Here is a 20,117-nt window from a genome sequence, read left to right as displayed (position 1 = left end):
GGACCCTCCTGAAAAATGAGATTTTACTTCATGTTCAGGACCTTCCTAAAAAATGGGATTTTACTTTATGTTCAGGACCCTCCTGAAAAAATGAGATTTTACTTTCTGTTCAGGACCCTCTTGAAAAATGGGATTTCACCTTATGTTCAGGACCCTCCTGAAAAATGGGATTTTACTTTGTGTTCAGGGCCCTCCTGAAAAATGGGATTTTACTTCATGTTCAGGACCCTCCTGGAAAATGGGATTTTACTTTATGTTCAGGACCCTCCTGAAAAATGAAATTTTACTTCATATTTTTAGGACCCTCCTGAAAAATGGGATTTTACTTTATTTTCAGGACCCTCCTAAAAAATGAGATTTTACTTTCTGTTCAGGATCCTCCTGGAAAATGGGACTTTACTTTCTGTTCAGGACTCTCCTGGAAAATGGGACAACGCTTTCGAAAATGAAATACTACTTTACTATAATTTTGTTTGGGATAATTTTCGTTCTATTTTAATTTTGGGTTTCAGGAGCCCACCTGAAGAACAGGGTGATGAAATAGCAAGTCGGGAGCCCGCCTGAAGAACAGGGTGATGAAATAGCAAGTCCGAAGTCCGCCAGGAGAACAGAGTGAAGAAAATGAAAAGTCAAGCAACAAAGTGATGAAATAGCAAGTCAGGAGCCCACCTGGAGAATAAGGTGAAGAAACGAAAAAAGTCAAGCAACAAAGTGAAGCAATTGAAAGCCAAGCAACAAGTTGAAAGAAATTGCAAGTCAGGAGCCCGCCTGAAGAATAGGGTGATGAAAGTCGAGTCAAGAACCAACAGAAGCTGTATAGATAGGATTTTTGTAATTTTATTTATGTTTTAACTTGTAATTTTCATTTTGATGTAATAACAGAGCCGCGGACCGAAACCTCAACGGAACCTCACTCGACTCTCCAACTCGGTATAGTCCACCTCTTCCAATCCTTTGAAATACCCGTGACTTGATTCTCTCATAATTTGGGTAGGAAGGATGTCTTAAGTCAAGACCCGGTTGTCCTTCTTCTTTCTGTTTCTTTCTTTGAATAATGGTCGGGTCAAAATTTGGTCTCGCTAGCTACTTCTTTGCCTGAAAACACTTTGTGTTTACATTCAAAGGGGGCATGATGTAGACACCTAATTTTGTCCCTCCCGAAGACCCAAGTTACATGTTTTTATCCCTGTCTCACCACGTGCCCTCACCCGTATGATTATATCCCATAAAATTACAAAAATAACAAACCCACTAACAAACCTAATCCCCAATTATTCTTTTGTAACAAAATTAACCACTCCTCCTATCAATTTTGGACAACACATTACTACCTACCCCTACCCCTACCCTCCACCTCACCACCCCATACCCTATACCTTACCCCTACCCACGTGTACCCACTGCCCCACCCACTCTCATAATTCACTCTACATAGCACACACAGATCTGGGGGGAAGGGAACAGATACACGAAAACACTCAAAAAAAAAATGGAGAAAAAAAATTCATTTTCTTGACCTCACAAAAATCATCAACACTGACTAGCACACACACATAGAGAAAATCATGAGTGAGAGATATCTACGAGAGAGAGAGATTCGAGAAACTAAAAAATAATAGAGAGAGTGAGACGGATCGAGAGAGAGGTACGGCGAGGGTGAGGTTATTCCGGTGAGGTGAAAACCTCACCGGAATTGTCACCGGAAAACTCTCTCCCACCAGGAAACATGTACACACGGATATTAGTGAGGAAGGGGTCAGAAAAAGGGAAAGAGCTTGAAATTTTTGGCCAGAAACAGTGAAAACTGGGAGAAGTTCAACCTTATCGAGCTTTTTTCTGGCGAAAGCTTTCACCGAAATTGGTATCAAACACGCCGGAATTGCCGTCAATCTCGCCGATTGGTTTTTGTCTTCTCGTTGTTTGATCGATACCATCTCAAAATCGCTAAAATCTTTCTTATTTTCCTTTGATAATTGAACGAGATCTGGTCGGCATCCACTGTTCCGGTCGTCTCTGTCGTTGTCTGCCCATCGGAGCTCCGTTAAGTCGCAAGTGGCGACCCAATTACGAATTCGATGGGGTCGGTCACGGATGGTTTGAAATCCGAGTGTTGGGGGTTCATTTCCAAGGTTTTCGTTCCGATTTTAAATCTGTCCCGTTTGTATTTATCATACTAAGTTGGATCCTTGATCGGATTGAGGTTCTCCGGTCGAGCATTTTGGTCTTCGGATTTCTTTATTATCAACAAGGATCAGTTTCATCGAGGTCCATTTCTTCTACCGATCTTTATTTTATCTTGACTCTTTATTGATGTTGTGGGGGTGGATGATTTATTTGTTGTGTGTTTGGTTTGAATCTTTGTTGGTTGTGTTGTGTTTGATGTTGGTTTCGGATTATGAGATGTGATTGGAAAATCGAAGCATACACTAATCATGTGGTTAAAAATGGACTTGGGGGTGAGAATTAAAATTTGATATAATTGGATATTTGGATTAGTTGATTTCATTGTGTGTTTAACTTGAAACGAGCGCCAATTGAATTTGGTAGTATCGTGATACGCCGATTGGTTTAGGCAAAGGTAGGTTGGGTAGGCAAATCTAGAGATTATGGGTTGATTGAGTATTTGAAATTTGATTGAATGGTTTGATTTTAGCACTTTTGAATCAATTGTATAATTTGACCGGGGAATGCCCCGAAGTATCTGTATATATTTATTCACCGGGGAATGCCCTGAGGTACCATGTACCCAGAAAATGATTGTGATGGAGGCCCGAGGCATCGGGTAAGGCATTGAAGCTTAGTCTAGAATTAATTTAGACTAGGATTTATGTTTTCGTATTTTCTATTTTTGGACTCTATAATTGGACTGGACTTTACATTTTTGGACTGTTTTGTTTTGTTTTGTTTGATTATTTTGCGTGCTTTTTTTGTGGTTTATACATTTCTTAGTGCCAAAAAAATAGTTGATACACTCTACCAAGCGACCGTGGTTGAACCACGGGATCGAGAGGTGCCTAACACCTTCCCCTCGGTCAACAGAATTCCTTAGCCGGAATCTCTGTTCGCAAAGCAGTTTAAAGAGTCAAATGGTTTTGAAAAGGATTTTCTAATGGTGACTTGGCAGACCAGATTATGCCAAGTGGCGACTCTGATTTCAAAAAAATGTAACAACAATCCTTCTTCGAAACAAAATAATTTTCATTTCTTGTCACAATAATAATAAACCTTTTCGAACTTAAAATCACCATATTTTTTTGCAGTCGAAAAAGGGGTGTGACACAAGAGACTACAAAGCAAGTGGGAGTTGAGCTTGAGTTGCCGAAGAGTACACCCAAAGATGTTACAGCAGAAACTCAACAAACTCCAGAGACTGTCATTGAAGAACCAGAGATGGAACATGTCACACCTGAGCAGGTTGAGAGGAGATCATCCAGGACCATTAGAGCACCAGATAGATAATCACCATCATTATATTATCTGTTGCTGACTGATGAAGGGGAACCAGAGTATAACACTTGGATGTTAACTAAGTTACCTACAGGGAAGAAAGCCTTGTTGAACAAATGGGTTTTTAAAATCAAGGTAGAACCAGATGGCAAAAGAAGGTTCAAGGCTCGTTTAGTAGTTAAAGGATATTCACAAAGGAAATGTATTGATTATGCTAAAATATTTTCTCCTATTATGAAATTAACTACTATCCAAATTTTATTGAGTATTGTTGCATCAGAGAATTTGCATCTTGAGCAAATGGATGTAAAAACTGTGTTTTTACATGGAGATTTGGATAAGAAAATCTATATGCAGAAACCAGAGGGGTTTGTAGTTCTAGGCAAGGAACACATGGTGTACAAGCTCAACGGGAGCTTGTATGGGCTGAAGCAAGCACCTAGACAGTGGTACAAGAAGTTTGACTCCTTTATGAGCAAGAGTGGCTTCCGTAGGAGTGAAAAGGATCAATGCTGCTACTTTAATAAATACACTAATTCTTTTGTATTTTTACTCCTGTATGCGGATGATATGTTGATTGCAGGACCCAATATGAAAGAGATAAAATCACTGAAGGCGAGTCTGTCTTCTGAGTTTGAGTTAAAAGATTTAGGCGCAGCGAAGCAGATTCTTGGGATGAGGATTTCTCGGGATAGATCTGCTGGCACTTTGAATCTATCCCAAGAGCAGTACATTGAGAAGGTGTTAGCCAGATTCAGATTTAATGATGCTAAACCCAGAACTACTCCATTGGCAAATCACATAAAATTATCAAAGGAGCAGTCAGACAATTTAGGAGCGGGAGCACATGACACTTGTTCCATATGCTTCTGCAGTTGGGAGTCTGATGTATGCTATGGTTTGCACTGGACCTGGCATAGCACATGCAGTGGGAGTTGTTAGCAGGTACATGGTAAACCTCGGGAAAGAGAATTGGGAAGCTGTGAAGTGGCTTCTAAGATATCTGAGAGGTACATCCAGTACTTCACTTTATTTTGGCAATGGCAAAGTAATTTTGCAAGGTTTTGGTGATGCTGATCTTGATGGGGATGTGGACTCGAGCAAGAGCACTTCCGAATACATTTACATCGTAGGTGGTACAACAGTGAGTTGGATGTCCAGGCTTCAGAAGTGCATTACTCTTTCATCTACTGAGGCTGAGTATGTGGCAATAACTTAAGCTGCAAAGGAGATGATATGGCTGGCAGATTATCTTGAAGAACTAGGCAAGAAGCAGTGTGAGAAGATTCTTTACACAGATAGCCAGAGTGCCATATAGTTGGTAAAGAACCCGGTCTATCATTCGAAGATGAAGCACATTAGAAGACGGTATCATTTCACTCGCAGGGCAGTGGAAGAAGGTGATATGTGTTTGGAAAAGATAGAGGGTGCAAATAATCCAGCATACATGTTGACAAAATGCGTTGATGTTGGTAAACTAAGGTTGTGCAAAACCTTAGTTGGACTTCTGTAGTTGTGTCTACAGATGTTGCGGTATGGCGAACATATTGATGATAGAGGAATATATATTTTTTTTAGAATGTAATTCTTGGATGACAGAATCAGTCTCCAAGTGGGAGAATTATTAGATTGTGGAGCCTGATTAATATGTGACGTATTGTTATATATTAATGTCGCGGTTCAACCTTTTATTCTTATTTCTCTGTGTAACTGTATATACTCTGAATCATTAATATAAATAGCCCGTCCGCCGTAGAGTTTACTCATGGGTGTTACCACGTAATTCATTCTCACTTATCTCTCAATCTCCTCAAGAACTTTATCTCTAATTTTCTTCATCCTCTCCATAGATCTAGTCTGTGTTCACGCAAATCGATCCTAACATTTAGCAGAACCTATTTTAAATTGGGTGAATTAGATAAGTCAAAATGAATTAAATTATTGACCCGGACAAAGATAAACTGGTTGGCCATTAATTTTTTTGTGGACTATTTTTGCCATTTCCATCCTGTATTCCTGTTAATAGTCCAACTAAAAAAGAGTAATATTTTTTCAATACATAAAAATATTTCACTTGAAATTTTTTAATTTATCTTAATTATGTACTTTTATAGTCATAGAAATCTTATTACATATTTTAAAATAATAAAATTTAAGAAAAAATCTAAAAAAAGAATTTGTTCGATCAAACTATATCATTTAAATAAAAATGAACATAACTATGTTAACTATGCTACCTATATACGAACATGTTCACTTAACTTCTAATTCATAATTTTAACTCTTTTATCAACGGTCCAGTTGAATTAAGCGTGGAATATAAATTACAATATTTTTATGGGGAAAGGACAGAAACGTCACTTCAAATTAAACTATTTTCTTGAAAATGGCCATGGAATTTAAATTCCACTTTCTAGCCATTTAATTTACTGACCGGTTCTATACTGTTTTTACACAACTTTTATACAGGTTTTATACAAATCTTATACATAAATATTCTATATGGAAATTATACAGTTTTGATACATAATTTATATAATAGCTGTACATTTGCACTTCAAATTAAACTATTTCCTTGAAAATGACCATGGAATTTAAATTCCACTTTCTAGCCATTTTAATTTATAGACTGGTTCTATATCGTTTTTACACAACTTTTATATAGGTTTTATACAAATCTTATACATAAATATTCTATACAAAAATTATGCAATTTTGATACATAATTTATATAATAATTGTACTTTTTTTTACACGTTTTATACAACAATTATATAATCTGTATACACTTTCTATATATTGTACATATATATATTTGATAGAACTATACAATTTCTATACATATATCTTATATAGATTCATATTCTATTTAATAATTATATCATTTTTAAATAATTTAATTATTATTTCTAAACAATAAAAAAAAGCAGAATATTTGATCAATTTAAAAATTTATAGTAAAAAAAATTGAAATATTTTTAAAAGGACCGAATTGCCCAAGTTGAATATTGTATCAGTATTGTATATAGACTGTATCAGTATCGTATATGGACTGTATATGAACTACATGGATCAAAATGACCCAAATTGGGAAAGATTCGGAAATGATCATAAAATGACATTTGTTTAGCCAACTGGACATTATTTGTCCAAATGTCAAACTTGAGCTATAATTGGGCTATTATTTTTTAAAAAGGTCATAGAGTGTCCTTTTTCCTATCTTTATATTGTGTCCATGTAATTTTAATCTCTTATACCATATTTGGTTGATGGTATTAAATTAATTCCGAAATATATCTATATCATCAACCAAACATGATAATAAATTTTATCCATGAAATATCTCAAACTTATTCTTGGGATATCCCACCTTATATCTCCTAACAAATGAGTCATTTGTTAGGATTTTTGCCCTGATTTTCTTACTGTATTTAAGTTTTATTTTTTCTTAGAAGGAAAATAAAAGTTACTATAATTACTTTTACTTTTCCTGAAAGAAAAAATATAATTCTTTTTCATATTTGGCTAACCTCTTCCTTGGAGGAAAGGTTTTGGACATCTATAAATAGAAGACCCCCTTCTTATACCATAATATAATAACATTCACAATGTAGTCTTTAAAGAGTCTTTGTTTAGGGGGATATTTTCTCTCTCATTAGTTTTATGTTTTTAATAATAGATTTTATATGTAGGCCAATTGACTAAATAATATAATAATATTAAGCTTTTTAGTATTGTTTGTGTGTCTTTTGAATTGTCACCACAATGGTTTGCAACTAATAGCTTCCGCATGACGCCCTCTCGATTTCGAACCCAACAAGTGGTATCAGAGTTTACGGTTCAATGGTCCAATGGTGTGGTGAGACGATATTAAACAGATTCAAAGAGGTTTCAAAATCAAACTGCAACAATTTGGGCGATAATGAAGATTTTTGTCGAACTACATGTGGAGAACAAGTTTCAACCATATTTTCAACACGCCTGCTGTTGCATCTTTAAAAATAAAATAAAATATTACTTTTAAATTAATTTTTAACCATGATATTTTAAACGTTATTTTTAACCATGGCATGCAGCAGTTATGAAGATTATATCAAGAACGAAATTCATGCACGTAATATGAAGAGAAGAAGGATCAAGAATATTTTGAAGAAAATCAAGCCAAAAAGGAGAGATTTGTTACGGTTTTTGCCCTGATTTTCTTACTATATTTAAGTTTTATTTTTTCTTAGAAGGAAAATAAAAATTAGCCTAATTACTTTTACTTTTCCTGAAAGAAAAAATATAATTTTTTTCCATATTTGGCTAACCTCTTTCTTGGAGGAAAGGTTTTGGATATCTATAAATGAAGACCCCCTTCTTATACCATAACATAATAACATCCACAATTAATCTTTAAAGAGTCTTTGTTTAGGGGGAGATTTTCTCTCTCATTAGTTTTTATGTTTTTAATATTAGATTTTATATGTAGACCAATTGGCCAAATATTATAATAATATTAAGTTTTTTAGTATTGCTTAAGTGTCTTCTGAATTGTCACTACAAGGATTTACAACTAATAGCTTACGCATGACACCCTCTCGATTTCGAACCAACACCCTTAGACTGTTTCAATACCTAACACTAAGACATGCAGGAGAAACTTATGACCTTTTTTTCCATAATACTACCTCCGTCTATTTTCTTATCTACTATTAACGTGAGACACATCTTAAGAATAATAAATAATAATATAATTTACTATATCACCTTTTGCATATAATAAAATTTAATATTTGTAAAAATTCATTGATTAATAAATAATATTTAATAATAATAATAAAATAAACACAAAATAATAAATTATATCATTATTTTCAAAATTAACAGTTATTATTGGATTACTATTTTAGTCTACTAAAAAAGTAAAGATAGACTGGAGAATAATAATTATCCAAAATTGAAATTATTAAATACAGCCATATTGGGGAAGTTTCCTTTTTTTGTATTATTAATTTTTATAACTACATTAAGCCACGTAGCGAGTCAATCATTTATTAATGTTTGACTAAATTATCAAAGATTTGCTCCAGAGACAGGATCAAAAGCCTATCTAATCATGCAAAATTTAAATGAAAGGGACATTTATAATATTATACTGCAAACTTGTTTAGAATACAAATGATACTAGTTGAAAATTTTAGTAGCCGTTTGACATGAAAACTAAAAATTTTTAGAGTTGGAGTTGAAATTGCAATTGAAGTTGTGTTCGATCATGTTTTTTTGAAACCTTTTTTTGACTTTTGAATTATTTTTTTTAAATATAATTTTATGCTTTAACTTTTACAAATTATCAAAATCACCCAACTAATGAAAAATGAACACAATTAGCCACTATTATAAAAATAATTACATATATATGGTTATATTTAATGAATTTCAATTATGACATATATAATATTTACATTAATAGCCGTTTTCTCATATTTGAAAATTTTAAATATGGATGTTATATTAACATATCGCTGCTTCCTGTTTTTTAGATAACAAATATTATCTTTCAAACAATTTTTTTTTAAGAATTTATTTAATTTATTTCCTTTATTTTCCGTTCCTAAAAAATAGAAAATGATGAGTTGTTATTAAATTTTAGGGTGCCGCTCATTTATTTCTTTAATTTTCTTATACATGAAAGATTTTACTGTGTGTGAATAAATTATTTCTATATATAACATGCTTTGCATATTTATGGTATATTATATCATATACCATAAATATATAAATATGCTTAGTATGTTTCTTTATACTTTGTATTTTTATATATGTGTGTATATGGTATATACATGGTATAAGCTTCATATATAACATACTTTGTATATTTATATTATAAATATGTATAGTATGTTTCTTAATACTTTGTATATTTATATATGTGTGTATAGGATATATACATGGTATAAACTTTATATATAACATACTTTGTATATTTCTATTATAAATATAATACTTTATATATTTATCGGTATAAATATAATACTTTATATATTTATGGGTATAAATATAAATTAACAGTAAAATAATGTCTTAAATAAGGAAAAAAATAATGATGAGAGAGAAAAAGAGATATATATTAATTAGGATAACATTAAGTTTGAAATTATAATTATCTTATTCTTTAAAACTGCTATATACATAATATTGAAAAAGTAATGTTATAAGGAGAGTTTTATGTAAAAATTTAAAAGATTGGGGTTATATGTAATAATAATAAAAGTTAGAATTGGAGTTGGAAAATTGTGAAAACAACAAAAACTTTTTTTCCCTTTTCAGAAAAAATTTTCAGAATTATTTTCCGAATTTTTATGGACAAACACCACAATTTTTAACTCCAAAAAAATTTTCCGAAAAAAAGGAAAAAATTTTCATGGCCAAACGGACCTTAGTACATCTTTTTCAATGTTTTGTTGGGGTGTTAGTAATATTAATTATTTTTCATTTGGTTGAAGAGAAAGAAAATATTCACACTAATTTCATATCAGATCGTATATCCTTTCAACGGAACAAAGTACAGTACGCACTTCAATTCTTGAATCAGCCTAATTTTATTGTCATGATCATACTGACGGTTCCTGTCGAAGAAGTTTGGGAATTCAGTAGTATGATTATCCGTGGCAAATGGACGAATTGAGTTAGACTTACACTGTTTGGATGGTGGTTTCCGTAGTATGGTATGGTATAGTTGTTTCTTAAAATATATGTATTATATGATTTAGTTTCATGGTTTGATAATTATCAAAACCTCACTCTATGTAACTACTAATTGAGTGGTATCCCATGATTTGCCTTTTTTTTTTAAATATACTCTTACTTAATATTATATAATCTTATTTTAATCTTTACCGATTATTTAACTCCACCTCCTACCCAGCTCCTCATCCCACCAGTCTCGCCCCGCACCCTCCCCCTAATTTTAAAACAATTTTTTTTAGAAAATTTCAAACTTTTACTTATCCCACCCCTTACCTTGACCCGACCCCACCCCAATTTATTTTTTTAACTTTTCTTTTTAAAATTCAAAAACCTTTTCTTACCCCTACCCCCAGTCCCCCTTTACCTATTTGCTCCAACTCCCCCACCAATTTCCTTCTTATTATTTTCTTACACCACCACACCCCTACTAGCTCCCCCTCCCCCCATCCACAAAAAAAAATATTAATAATTCCCCCCACCCACCCACCCCCAACCAACCCAATCAAAAACTCATTTCTCTTTAAAAAAATTTAAAACTTTTTTCTTACCTCAGTTCCTATTCCGACCTCCTACTCCACTATACCCCTCCCCCCCCCCCCCCCCCAAATATATTTTTTTAAAAAAATAAATTTTTTCTTGTCCCGCCTCCTTTGTCATATTCGTTTTCTATATTTTATGTTAAATATAAACAAATGCTTTTAGAAAATATTTTTCTATTTGCGTAACGAACACAAGAAAATAAGTAAGAAACAATTTAATTTCCTAAAAAAATATTTTTTTGAATTCAATGTCGAACATGCCCGTAGAATACACAAAAGATACATTCAAACTTTGTACTTATCTTTGGTGTCACGTCTCAAAACATCAAAAATAAATGAAATTTGTTACTATAAAAAATAAATCTGGTTATATTTATTTTGATCTACTCTTTTATTGACTTTGTTAGAAATTACATGAATTTAACAATTTAATATATGTACATGACATAATTTATGACAAATTAGTAGGAAGAAAATTATTTAATTAACAATTATTCATAAATTTAACATTTATGATAGTTAAGGGTATTTTAGTAAACTTATCAATTACGATATAATACCATACTGTCAAACCAAACAATAAAACTATTGTTAAACAATAATGAACGATACAGTCTATCCAAACATGGTATTATACCATACTTATAGTACAACACCATATCATACAATACCGTACATTATGAAACCATGGGAAACCATCATCCAACAAAGTATTATGCGGGGTACGATGAGCTTAATTAATAAATGAACTAGTTATTGACCGTGTAAAATTAAAGTTACTTGAGAAAATTGAAGGAAAGATGTCTTTTAAGTCTTGAATGAAGGATTGGTGACATTGACAAACAGATAGGGTCAAACATCATTAGAAAACCTAATTAAGTTAATTGTGGACTTGATTAATATTTTTAAAACTTTCTAATCTTTTCAAAAATACAAATCAACCCAACCCACACCCCTCTTCAATCCAAATCAACCACTATTTCCTTTCTCTCGACAGCTTCTCTCAATTCTCTCCCAACCAACAGTTCTGCAAAAATTTTCCCTTCAATCCCTGACGACTTCTACCTCCAGCGATAAATAGTTGAGCTTCGAGTTTCCCTCTTTTCTCCCTTCAACCCCCGGCGACTTCTACCTCCGACGACAAATAGTTGGGCTTCGAGTTTCCCTCTTCAATTCAAATCAACCTGTCTCTTATCCCTCTCTCGAAAGCTTCTCTCAAATCTCTCCCAACCAACTATTCCTCAAATTTCTCATTTTAATCCTCGGCGACTTCAACATCCGACTACAAATAGTTAGGCTTTGAGTTCCTTTTCGACTTCAACCTTCAATCGACGTGACAGCCTTGCTCGACAGCCACAACAGCCTCGAATTCTTCATTGTTCCTTTTTTTCTTTCACAGGTAAAAATTTATGGCCTTTTTAGTTTTGAAGAAAACGAGGAACTTGAGTCAACTTCTCTTATAGTATTGGTTAACAATTTCAATATTTGTTGCATTAATTTAAAATACGGTCTGAATAAAATCCTAATTTCTGGTATTTTTTCTCTTATTTTTTCGAAGTGAATTATGATATTTTGTTGTTTGTTACATTTTTTTGAAGTTTGATTTTTATTGTTTGTGTTTATAAAAATAAAACGACAATTTGAGTTGATTTGTTAAGTTTTTGTTCTTAGTAAAAATGGTGAAATTACTATTTTTTGTTGAACAAAATTGTGCTACTGTTTTTGGTTTCCTCCGACAGATTACCCATCTGGTGCAACATATTAACCATCTGATGCAATAAATTTATTATATGATGCAACAGATCAATCATCTGATGCACCAGAGGAACCATCGGATTATAATTCTGATGCAGCAAATTAACTATCTGATGCAACAACTTTAACATATGTTGCAACAGATTAAGCATCAGATAAAAATCTCATAAAACTAATTAACCATCTGGTGCAATGGAAGAACCATCAGATTAATGATTCAATGCAACAGATGAACCTACAGGAAATGTCAAAGACTTGATTTTTCCAACTGATCATTCATCTACAACGATAGACGACCCTATGTTGGAAGAAATCTAAACAATATTGATCATTGATAAATGTTCCAATAGATCACTCATGTGTTGCAACAGATGTGTGACCTATTGCACAGACCATTCATCTTTCTTAATAGATGAGTGATATATTATATATTATCACAACAGATTACTTAATCGTTGCTGCAGTTTAGTTAACTACTCTGACAGATCACCCATATGTTACAACAAATGTGTGATCTGTTGTACAAACCATTCATCTTTCTCAATAGATGAGTGATATATTTTGTATCATCACAACAGATTACTCGACCGTTGCTACAGATTATTTAAATATTCCAACAGATCACTTATATATTACAACAGATGATGTCACAATAGTTGTGTGATCTGTTGAACATATCATTCATCTGTCTTAAAAGATGAGTGATATATTTTGTATTGTTGCAACAAATTATTCATCCGCTATAACAGTTTGATTATATGATGCAATAGATATAATGCCTGGTGCAAAAGATTGATGATCTATTGCAACTGTTATTTTACTATTTTGCTTGTTTGATTTACTGTTATCCTTTTTAATGATGCATTAATCAACAATAATATATTATTTTATATTCCTATTAATTTTAGATAATATGGTTGCCAAAAGAACAGAAATCGAATCAAGTCCAAGTAAAAGAATAAGTGAAGCAGCTAGGCTATATCCACCACTCTATGAGCTTACTTTACAAGCGTTATCTCAATCGGGAGCAGAATATGATGAACACGGGGAGGAGGAATGTTTCAAAAGAGATAATGCAGATGCTAATAGCCCTTCCACCGAAGAGTTGGTCAAAGCCTTCAGCATTGATCGTTATCCTGTGAGAATGTATTGCGATGGTGTCGTAGATTTAATGGGTGATTTCGTGGTTAAGTCAGCCATGAAAAAATCTTTTGACGCCTTCAGAAAAATACTTCGAGAACAAAAATTAGATTCTTATTTCAGGGATAGCTGCTTTGGGAAATATCTTGATTTGTCGAATAACAACAATGCTCATTTTCAAATAAAAATGGTATATGAACTTCTCAAGCGTAGGTTTATTTATGAAAACAAAGATAAGATGGATGAGGTGTGGATAAATTACTGTGGCATGCCTGTTTGTTTTGGTTGGAAGGAGTTTGCCTCAGTTACTGGACTAAAATGTTATCCTCCTTCTCAAGTTATACCTATTCTAACCTAGAAAAGCACCCCGCACATCCAAAAAAGGCAAAGGCAAGTCGTGTGATCGTGATGACCTGGTGTCCATTGTTGGTCTAAGCTTCAAAAATAAAAAATTGATAGAAGAATTGAAAGGTAAAGGACTTTCAAAGAAGCACAAACAATTATTGTGCTTGGTTTGGTTTGTACATAATATTCTTTGGGCGAGAGACGTTAACAACAACATAAGCCTTGGTTTAATAAAGTTCTCCGAGGATCTTGAGGCGTTTAAAAGCTATCCTTGGGGGTATGAAAGCTTCAAAATGACTGTCAAATATTTGTTGACTCCGTTAGCGCCAAAGACAGTCAACTTATATGGCTTCCCATGGGCTTTTATGGTAAATGTTTCTTTTTTCTATTATGATATCATTCATTTTTTTCACTCAATAATGGATTTGTTTTATTAGCCTTATTTTATAGGCTTGGGCGTTTGAAGCCATTCCTTATTTGAGACAACAAGTAAACTATCAGGAAGGAGTTTTCTGTCCAAGAATCTTGAGACGGTTGTCGGCCAAAATTGATAAAAATATAAAATTTCTTAATCTCTTCAACCCCCTGAAGGATACAGTAAGTATAATTATAATTATTTTTTTCTTTTAATTAATGATTTTTTTGAATGATCTAATCATCATTCTAATATATGTAATGATTTATGTTAGATTGTGCATCCGTTGTTAGTTCTGACCAATCGAGAGTTAAAGATGCCATTTTTTCTTACTTTACGGTCTATGCAAATTTTATCGGACCCTAAGGTCATCGACAGAAAAAAAATAGAATTGTTTAGAGCAACAACCATTACAAGAAAAATAATTTTGGAGGGTGGACTTGTTGTTGTTGATGGTCTTAGTGGTGATGGAGATGTTGGTGGTGGTAGTGGTGCTGCTGTTGGTGCTAATGATGCGCCTCTTAAAGTATTTAAAGCAAACCATTATGAGTATGATCATACTGGTTATACAAATTTTGCCTCTCTCAGCGAATGTTCTGTATGCAAATGTTAAAATTGCAGGGTGAAACATGATGTAATGATTAATGCTATTAATGCATTAACTGCTTCTGTAAAGGAATTGACATCTAAGATGAGTCCTATTCCATCAAAGAGGATTTTATTTCTATCCGCTCTATTAGATATTAGGGCTAAGAGGAGAAAGAGAGTGATTTCCAAGGCATTATCAAGCATTCAAAAAAGCAAAATTGCAACTCCTCTGTCTGTGTGTTGCACTGAGCAACGTACAATGTCCAAAGGAGAGCTAAAGAAGGTGAAGATATTATATGTCTTCCAACTGACAAAATAACAGACACATATCTGTTTCAACAGATGACACATCTGTTAAAAATTATCAAACAAATATATACATCTGTTGCAACAGTTGACTAACCTATTACACCAAATACTTTATCTGGTGCAACATATGTCTCGTCTATTTTAGCAAATCAAATAGCTCTTTATACCGCTTTTATTTGTACCAACAGATGACCTATCTACTGCAACAGATGATTCATATGTTGCAACGGATAGTTCATCCGTTAGAAATTATCATACAGGGTCTTCCTCATGTAGAAATTTATCCCAACAGTTGATTCATTGTTGCAACAGAAATATAATCTGTTTGGGATATTTTAAAATGGGAGAAAGACCTATTTGATTTGCTAGAAGAGATGAGTTATCCTTTTTCGTTTTGTTGAATCTCCATTATTAGCATTGACTAATTCTGGCTTTCCAGGTGGATGTAGAAGAAGCTACTGCTGAACAACATTGACAATATGCTATTTTTTATGGAAATACAGAGAACAGAAAGTGCAGAAACCGTACGTAAGCGACAATAAAGATCCACGATGATCAAATCCAAATTCCATAGCACCGGATGAAGAACACTTGTCCATACTGAGTAGATCTTTATAGCTTGAGTCTGTCAAAGCAATCCTTGGCAGTATACTTAAATTGTAGTTGTTGTATTTGTTGAGATCTGTACCCATAATAATTTTTTTACATTTCATTTATTCTTTGACTTATTTCAGCTAATTTATGAAGGCTTCAATTTATTTTATTGCGTCTATGAATTTTATTTATTCTTTAGATTTGAACTTATTAACTGAAAAGGAATACTAGATTCAAATATTACAACAGATAATATATTTGTTGCAACAGACAACACATCTATTAGAAAAATCAAACAGATTTAGACATATGTTATAATAGGTAGGTGATCTGTTGGAATTTATCAAACAGGTCTTTCTACTGTTGCAACAGATGAACTTTAGATAAAAACATCAAGATAATACAACAGATGACCAACCTATTGCAACAGATAAACTATATGTCAGAACAGGTAGAATAACTATTACAACGGATAGAGAATCTGTTGCATTATAAAAATTCAACTTTCGTTGGACATAAAAAATTGCCACTACGTGTTAAAAGGTTAAAGTGAATTGAATTGAAATAAAATAGGCGCAACGCATCGACTGTGTTCAGTTCAAACACCTAAAATAAAATAGGCATCAAGCAGACAATGTTCATTTTAAACAAGTAAAATAAAATAGGCATCAAATGTGTCAGTTTGGCACATTTCGCTGACTTGCCGTCACTTGGCCCCCAATGGTAATTTCCCCCTCCATTGTCTTATATAGTCATCTTCCTCCTAAAGTTTAACCCTAAATTCCCAAATCTTTTTCTTCATCGTCTTCTTCTTTTATCTATCCAAATTCTTTAAATTATTTCTTTCATTTTTTCCAATTGAGCTTTACAATGTCGAGCGCATCTTCCACTGTTTTTTGTGATAAAGATTTTTGATATTGTAAGTGTGGTCATGAAGCTCTGTTAAAGACTTCTTGGACTCAACAAAATCTGAGTCGTAGGTTTTTTACTTGTAAGATTTCAAAGGTAATATTTTTTTATTTAATTAGTTGATTAATTATTGACTTGTAATTATTTTATAATTGTGTTCTCTTTTTTTTTATAGAAATTGGATGAATGCGATTACTTTGATTGGTATGAAGAACGACACCCTTCACAAGCAAATCATGTAATCTGGGGTTTGTTGAACAAAGTCAAGGCTTCTAAAGAGAAACAAATTCGAGCAAGAAGATACTACATTGTTGTCGTTATTGCTACTGGTTTGATGTTGTTGGGCACATGGCTAAAATTTTCATGGTGGTGTGTGTATTTGCTACTGGTTTGGTGTTGTTGAGCATATGATATTCAAGCAGAACCGTTGGAAAATATCAAAAAGATTTAGGCATATGTTGTAAAATTTAGGTCATCTATTGGAAATTATTAAGCAGGTCTTCCCACTGTTGCAACAGATTAGACTTAGATTATTAGATTATTCATAGAAATAACATCAGCGTAATGCAATAGATGACCAACCTATTGCAACAGATAAACTATCTGCCAGAACGAATTAAATGTATTTTACAACAGATTGACAATCTAATCTATTGCATTATAAAAAACTCAACTTCATCAGAAAAAATTATTGCCACCACATGTACTTGTAATAAAGTGAAGGGTGACTTGAAATTAAAAATTTCTATTTGACAGGCTCTTCTATATACACAAGCTTCAAGCTTCCAGTTAGTACCCCATAAGCCCAGAGCTCTTGCAGGTTTGCCATAGCATTGTCACATAAAAAAGTCATTGGCTCAGCCATTTCTGTGATGGTCAGCAAACTTTCGATGTGAGCAAGAGCGTGCGAGCCGCTCGCTTTAGTAGTATCATCTTTTGGAAGGATCATTCCCTTGTTTCGACCTTCAAAATCCCATGATTTCTTCATCAACACTTCCTTTGAAAAATGATTCATCAGTTTACTCTCCCTCAACAAAATGGGCAAAAGCACCATCAGTGGCTCCACGAGGAGAAAGAGATCAAAATCATCATTGAGAGGTATGTTGGAGTCATAAACATTGATATTTCCCTCCTCGAGTAGTATCTCAACAACCCGATAATGCATGCCGTTCACGCTAATGACTGCAAGAATCCTTTTTGCCTCGGTCCAGCTCGTGCCGTGTGGTTTTGACCTGTCACCTCTAACATATTTTATCATTTCTTCTTTATCCAAGACCAACGTAGGAACTAGGAAATCAAGTCCCATGCCAAGGGCTAACGCCTCCCCATTGATTTGATCGTACCTATCCTTGAGCTTCTTGCAGAAGTTGAGGTCCATTATCCTATCGGCAACGTCATGTTGTAACAGAACCACTACTAGTTGCACCAGTATACCCAGCTGTTACAAAAGATATGAAATCTATTGCGTAGCTTCTTCTTCATGGGGTAGATTAGAAGGGCTAGGTTAGGAAAAGTAAACTTGTCTTTTCCTCGTACGACATACGTATATCAGTCATGGTCTGGAAGTCTTGAGGGGGAAAGAGGCCTGGGGTAATTTGGTGGGCCTGGCTTGGCATTCTTGGCCCGTCGTTGAACCCTCTTCTCTTCGGTGCCAAGTTTTTCGTATATGTCCACCCTCTTGACTGGCCCCTGAACTTTAACAGCTTTTGGAGAGGGAAGAATTACAATTTCTTTTGATTTTCGATCGGAGAGTACGTCTCTAATTGCTCTTTTATTTCTCCTAACCAACACTGTAGGAGTGTGAGGCTCCCTCACTTTCTTGGATTGTATGACACACCTCTTGGATTTGAATTCCTCGATAGCTTTAGAGATAGCCTCTACTTTTCAAAAAGTTTATCCTGTCTGTCCTTGTACTTTTTGCAATGAGAACACGAGGGTGAAGAGGGGTAAGAGGGACCTGTGTAAGGGAGAAAAGGGGTGTTTTCAATCATATTTATTCTTTCTTGAGCATCAAAATGCTCATCATCATGAGTGGTAGTAGCATCAGCATGCCTGCCACCAATACCAACAACTCCACCAGAAGAAGCACCCGGATCTGCCTTAGTAAAAGGTTGGTCATGAAGAGCCTCAAATTAGGTTGACCTTGCCTAACTGCTCTTCTTATGGCTGTTGCTCCAACCAATTCCTTCTTTATTAAGTCCACCGTTGGGTCTGCTATAGTATCAACATGACCTAGAGTAATATAAGAAGTCATCACCAACTCCTCCCCAGTAGGCACGATCTATGGATGCACAACCTATAAAAAAGAAAAAAAAAAGACAGATGCATTTAAATCATATATATAATAATTTTCATAGTTGGGCTATATTTAAAAAAAAGACCCATCGATTGCATAGTTTGCAGTATATGCTTAAAATCTGTTTGAGTCTGGTTTTGAGAAACAGAGCAACACATGGATAATCTGATGCAAAATATCAATCATCTGTTGTAACAGTTGCATAAGACGGGTAATCTGTTATACAACAAATGATCTGTACATTGCAATAGATGAATAATATGTTATCAAATTACATATCTATTGCATAATTTACAGTAGATGGTTAATCTTTTAGGAGTCGGGTTCAGAGAACCAAAGCAACAGATGGGTAATCTGATGCAAGATATACCCTGTCGCAATAGATGTCCCATCTGGTGCATCAGATATAACATCTGTTACACCAGATATAATATTTATTCAATATCTTTCTTATCTTTGAGTAGAATTATTTTACTTGAAGAAGACGTACTGCATCATCCGAAGGGTTAAAGAGATCAGCCTCCTTAATATTGGTGTTGCTCTTTGCAGCCAGCCACCTAATATCCTTGGATGAGAAACCTCATTCGGGTAATTGTTAACTGCTTTCGGAGGAGAGGAATGACTTCAAATGCCCAAGCCTAAAAAATATAAACAGGAAGTAAGCCAAAAAAAAATCATAATAACTATATTCAATATAAATTAATGGATGAATAAAATTAGTGATTAATTTTACTATGAAAGCCTAGTGAAAGCAGTATAATGTGGTCATCCTTGAGGATAGCTTTGTCAGTAAATATTAGATAGTCAAGTAGAAGCTGTCATATCCCCAGGGATAATTGTTGAATTTATCAAAATCCTCAGCACGCGCCAACAAATTATTTTCTATGACCTTGTTGACGTCTATTGCCAATATAACTGAATAGGTAAACCAAACTAAGCACAATTGCTCCCTGTACTGCTCTGGTATGGTTTTATCCTCGAGATCTGTCAACAAATCCAATCTTTGTAGCCACGTCGAGTAATGTTAAACAACCCATCTATTCTTTCCTTG

The sequence above is a fragment of the Capsicum annuum genome, chromosome 3 (genome assembly GCF_002878395.1).
Source record: "Capsicum annuum cultivar UCD-10X-F1 chromosome 3, UCD10Xv1.1, whole genome shotgun sequence".
NCBI lineage: Eukaryota > Viridiplantae > Streptophyta > Magnoliopsida > Solanales > Solanaceae > Capsicum > Capsicum annuum.
The sequence above is the reverse complement of the archived record's forward strand: the minus strand, read 5'-3'. Positions refer to the sequence as shown.